This window comes from Rhinolophus sinicus, linkage group LG03 (genome assembly GCF_036562045.2).
Source record: "Rhinolophus sinicus isolate RSC01 linkage group LG03, ASM3656204v1, whole genome shotgun sequence".
Classification (NCBI taxonomy): domain Eukaryota; kingdom Metazoa; phylum Chordata; class Mammalia; order Chiroptera; family Rhinolophidae; genus Rhinolophus; species Rhinolophus sinicus.
The window spans coordinates 162,973,118-162,979,117 of record NC_133753.1 but is presented as its reverse complement, the minus strand read 5'-3'; positions in this window follow the sequence as shown (position 1 = coordinate 162,979,117).

Here is a 6,000-nt window from a genome sequence, read left to right as displayed (position 1 = left end):
GGGGACACTATTCAGCCCCTAATACACACACCATGTACATAAAACCTACTTCAGGTAGAGTAAGGACTTAAAGATCAAGAACAAAGCAAAGTATTAGTATAAAATGTAGGAAACCAACTTTTTAAGTATAGGGACAGGAAAGGTTTGTTTTTGTTTTTTTATTGAGATATAATTGACATATAATGTATTAGTTTTAAGTATACAACATAATGATTTGATATATGTTGTGAAATGGTTAACACAGTAAGTTTACATTACCACACAGTTACAATTTTTTTTCTTATAATGAGAACATTTAAAATCTACCTTTTTAGCAACTTTCAAATATGCGATACAGTATTGTTAATTATATCACCAAGCTGTGCATTGCATTCCAGGACTTATTAATCTTGTAACAGGAAGTTTGATATCCTTCACCCCTTTGGCCCACCCCCACCCCCCTCCTCTGGAAATTACCAATTTGTTCTCTATATCTATGAGTTCCATTGTTTTTAGATTCCAAATATAAGTAAGAACATATGTATTTGTCTGACTTATTTCACTTAGCATAATGCCCTTAAAGTCCATCCATGTTGTTGTAAATGGCAGGATTTCCTTCTTTTTTAAGGCTGAATAATATTCCATTATATATATATATAAATTTTTGAAGGACACTTAAGTTGTTTCTATACCTTGGCTATTATGAATAATGCTGCATTGAACATGGGAGTACAGATATCTCTTTGAGATTACAATTTTGTTTCTTTTGGATATATACCCAGAAGTGGAATTGCTGTATCATATGTTAGTTCTATTTTTGATTGATTGAGGAATCTCCATACTGTTTTTCATAGTGGCTACACCAATTTATATTCCTACCAGTGCACGTGTTCCCTTTCACCACATTCTCACCAACACTTGTTATTTCTTGTCTTTTTGATGATAGCCATTTGTAATGGTTATAAAGTGATATATTGTGGTTTTGATTGCCCTTTCCCTGATGACAAGTGATGTTGAGCACCTTTTCATCTACCTGCTGCTGGCCATCTGCATGTCTTCTTTGGAAAATGTCTGTTCAAGTCCTTTGCCCATTTTTTTTTAAATCAAATTGTTTGTCTTTTTGCTATTGAATTGTATGAGTTCTTCTTATAGTTTGGATATTAACCCTTTGTCATATACATGACTTGGAAATATTTTCTTCCATTTTGTAGGTTGCCTCTTCATTCTTTTGATTATTTCCTTTGCCGTGCAGGAGCTTTTTAGTTTGATATAGTCCCACTTGCTTATTTTTTCTTATGTTGCCAAATACAAAAAAAAATCATTGTGAAGACTGACATCAAAAAGCTTATCCCCTGTGTTTTCTTCCACTAGTTTTATAATTTCAGGTCTTTTATTCAAGTCTTTAATCTATTTTGAGTTGATTTTTGTGTATGATTTTTGTGTATGGCAGAAAGATAGTGATCCAGTGGTTTCATCTCTTGTCTGTGTCTGTCCAGTGGTCCCAACACCGTTTGTTGAAGAGGCTATCCTTTACATGTATATCCAAGAATATGCTATGGGGAAAGGATGATCTCTTTAATAAAAGCAACGCTTTCTTAACATGCAGAAAGCATTGACTGTATAGCAAAAGACTAATAAATTTGGCTAAATTAAAGTTAAACAGTTTGATTCGTTAAAAGACACCTTAAAGTAAAAACAGATAAGCTATAAGTTGGTGGAGATATTTGCATATATATAACCAACAAAGAATTAGTACAAGAGTATATAAAGGGCTCCTACAAAATGATAAGAAAAACAACCACCCAACAGAAAAATGAGTGAAAGACACAAGCAGCATTTTGAGGAAAAGGAACTACTTACGAGTATAGCCAATAAACAAGACTAAATTCTTAAAGTCATTAATAATCAGGCAAATGCGCATTAAGATAATATAAAATCATTTAACAGGTGAAAATTAGGAAGCCTAAAAATATCAAGTTTTGGAGAAGATGTAGATCAACAATTTACTTATATAATTATGTTGGGAGAGTGAATTGATCATTCTTATACCCTATAACCCAACAAGAGAAATGCTTGCATATATGTACCAGGAGACATATACAATCGTAGTCATGGCAACACTTTAGTAATAGCGGGGAAAAAAAGAACCCAGACACAAACCAAATGCCTATGAGATAAAAGAATGGATAACTAAATCATGGTAAATGTATGTAATGGGATATTATGTGAAAATCAATGAATTATAGATAACTCATTACAGTATGACTAAATCTTAATGTTGAGTTTAAAAATGGCATATTAAAGATTACTCTTTATAAAATTCAAGAACTACACCTAAATATTATGTTCATACATGCATACACATTGATTTAAAAATACTATTTTAAAAAACGAGGAAATGTTAAATACGAAATTTAGGATAATAGTTACCTTGTCTGAGTGAGGCAAGGGATATAGAAGAGGGAAAGAACATATGGGTTTGTGTAAGTTATTGCCAGGGATTTAGTTCTTGGGTTGGATTATGGGAACGCTCAAAAGGAGCATGCATGAATGCAGAGATCAATGATAATTATGTCATGAGCCAAGGAATCTGGCTAGTCCAATTATAAGTACCTTAAATCCAGGTTAAAAAAAAAACATTTCTGATGAGCATAATAAAGTGAGGGAAGTGAAACCATGAGAAGAATAGTACAGAGGCTGAGCAGGTTACATCTGAGTTGAAGTATCCTAAGGCTTCAATCTGAAGGGTGAAAAGAGCCTTCATTTTATATACAACCTTCATTTTATATAAAACCTCGTTTTATATTCATTACAATATATTAACTTGGATATTTAAATTTAATATCTAATCTTTGAAAAGTAACTTAATGAATTTAAAATAAAAGGTTAATTTTGTTATTCAAATTTAAATATTAAATACATATCTTTTATGTTGTGTTCATTTTGACAGACTGGCATTTTGTAAACTCAGTGGCAAATCCTACCAGTAATCTTTGATGAAGGTTTATATTATACATTTATCAAAATATTTGACCAAAACTTCTTTCATTCATCTATCTGTCTGTCTACCTACCTACCTACCTACCTATTTATCTATCTATTTTCTGGACATGGTAATAACAACAATGTTTGAGAGTATGGCGGCTAAAAAAATAACTTTTCCTCCCACCTTCTAAAATTCTTCCAGCTGAGCTAGTAATCCAATTAAGCAGACAGATTAACAGGAGAAAATGTACAGAGTTTATTTTACAAATACACATTCAGGGTGCCATAAGAATAGAGAAACCAAAGAAATATTGGGCAGTTGAGGTTTATATGCCATTCTGGAGCTAAGGAGGAAGGGGGATTGTGGTTTGGGATTTCAAAGGGCACAAAGGCAATTCATTTAGCGATGGAAAAGCAAATGTTTGGTAAATAAATGTTTGCTAGGCCATCTCTAACAATGGGATACAGAGAAGACTTTGAACAGTTGGGCCTTGCTAGGTTCCTCTGTGTCTATCATTCCTTAGTTTGTATTAAACTGTAATGAACTATGATATCTCCCTTTCTGGAGCAGGGCCTCTGTCTAAATTCCATTTAGGCATTTAAGGAGAGTTTAAAGTTTTTTCCCTGAGTCTTTTGTTCCTTAATAACCAGCTTAAAATCAATATCCCGAAAGGCATATTTTGGGGTAGCAAACTGCTTCTCTTTTAGAGCACCCCCTACCCACATTCACTGTTGCACAAACTGCAATTACTAATGTATTGCAATGGACTTAGATCTCCCTCTGCTGGTACAAAATGATAATGCCAATCAATGCTGGAAAGTTTTCAAGGTGGTTTAAAATGTAGCTGTTCCTTTAAGTCATATCCACTATGTCATTGTGTTGTGTGTGGCATTAGCATAAGAAGTAATCTCACTTTTGAATCTATCTTAAAGGGCACAATTATTTTCCAAAGCCAATTTACTTAAACTTTTATAAATAAAAAACAAATTACTAAGTGAATATAACACAAATGAAAAACAAGCTAAAGTTGTTTTAGCTTTGCCTTGTTCTTGGAAGTACAAACCTTTTGTAAGTATTAACATGAAAAACTGTCTCATTGATAGCTTAAATTTTTTTCTTTTTAAAAGTCTTTCTCTTTTCTTCTTTTGAATTCTTGCAGTTTGCTTATCCTCCACATACGTACTTCTGAATTTCCTGTTCATTTAAGATTTCTTCAAACATGTGCTTGAAAAACAATAATAAGGATATATTGTTTTCCCCTTATACTATCCAGTTCATTTGAGTTTAGAATCCTCAGAGTGTTCGTCACAAACTTCATAATGAAATACCATTCAATTGGAATTTTGCGTGTGGACTAACATCAACCTATAGCCCCTTAAAAACATTTTCTTGAAAGTAAAGAGTCCTTTTTTGTCATTTTAGTTTAATACTGACATTTTATAAGATGCCATTTTACTATTTGTAAAAACTATTTTAAAAAACTGGTCACTTATTGTTCATTAACCTTGACAATTATTTTATGGGGACGTAAACCGGGGAAAAAATCTGACTAGATATAGTTTTAGCTTCCCACTAAAACTTCCAATATAACACAAAAGAGGCAAGTGAAGATTATTAGAGCTATTCCAAAACACTGCTCTTAATACAGGAGAAAGAGTTAAAGTTATTAAACTTATAAATGTAGAGTATTTATCAAACTCAAACTTGATAAAGAAAAAAGGTATTTATCACACAATGACAAAGTGCACTCCATTTCTTTCAATGGTTGGATGTTAACTGCTTCCACCCCAGTCACTACCCACTTTGGTGGCTGCTATAACCCCACGGACTTCCCCTGAGGAAGAGTTTCAGTGTCATCACAAAGGAAGGCAGAGATATAGATATGGATATAGATATAGATATAGATATAGATATATGTATATCTAAGATATATAGCTATATAGATATATCTATCTATATCTATATCTAGATATAAAGATAGATATATCTATATATCTATATCTATATATCTATATCTATATCTATATCTATATATCCATAGATCTCTATATATATTTACATATATATATATATTTGTTCTTTCTTTCAAACATCCTAATCTCTAGTGCTTTTTTGGCCCTCCCAGTAAAGCCTCTTCCATAATACCCTGGAAGAGTTACAACTCAAATTTGCTAAAATGCTTCAAACATAAGCCACTCTTGAACAGCCAATTAGCATGGGGTTGTAACTGTGCTTGCTTTGTCCACCAAAGACTGACCTTAACATTATTCTTACCTTTCAGAACAGGACGGTTTTCATTAACTAGAGGTCTTGTTAAAAATTATTTATAGTCTACTTATTAGCTATGAGATCTTTAGCAAGTTATTTTCAGTCTTTCCCCATCTAGAAACTGGAGTTAATAATGCCTACCAAATAGTATTGTGGGAATTAAGTGAAATAGTCTATGTAAAATGCTTTGAAAGTGCTTGGAATATATTATGTTCAGTAAATATTAACTATGAGGAGCTTCCTATAACAATGACTATAGCAATTTAATACTTTTCCCTTGTAATCCAGACTTAGAATTTAGAAGCAAGATGGTTGTCACAGAAACAGGCATTAACATATTTCTTTGAGTTAGAAGACAAAGTCAGTTTTCTGATTGATTGGTTTGACAGTGAAGACTGCTTGCCAATTAAATTATATCGTGGAAGTTTTCCATAGCTCCATAGTTTTGACAAACATGTATTTAAAGTACACATACAATATTCACTGTTTCAGATATTATATTCTTTACAAGTCTTAATCTTATGAAAAAATTTACATGTCAACTTAAAAATATGTGAGGTAGTACATAGTTTTCATAATTCTTTTATTAGGAAGTACATGGGCCAAACTATCTGAAGTCCTATGAGTTAGAGGACCTGAGAGACAGAAAATGATTAGAAAAAATCAGGGGCATACGGAGAGAAACACAATGGAAGGCAGAAGAGACTCCAGGAAGTAGGTATGATGGCAAAAAAAGAGGGATAATGAAAAGTGCCAAACATTCCAGA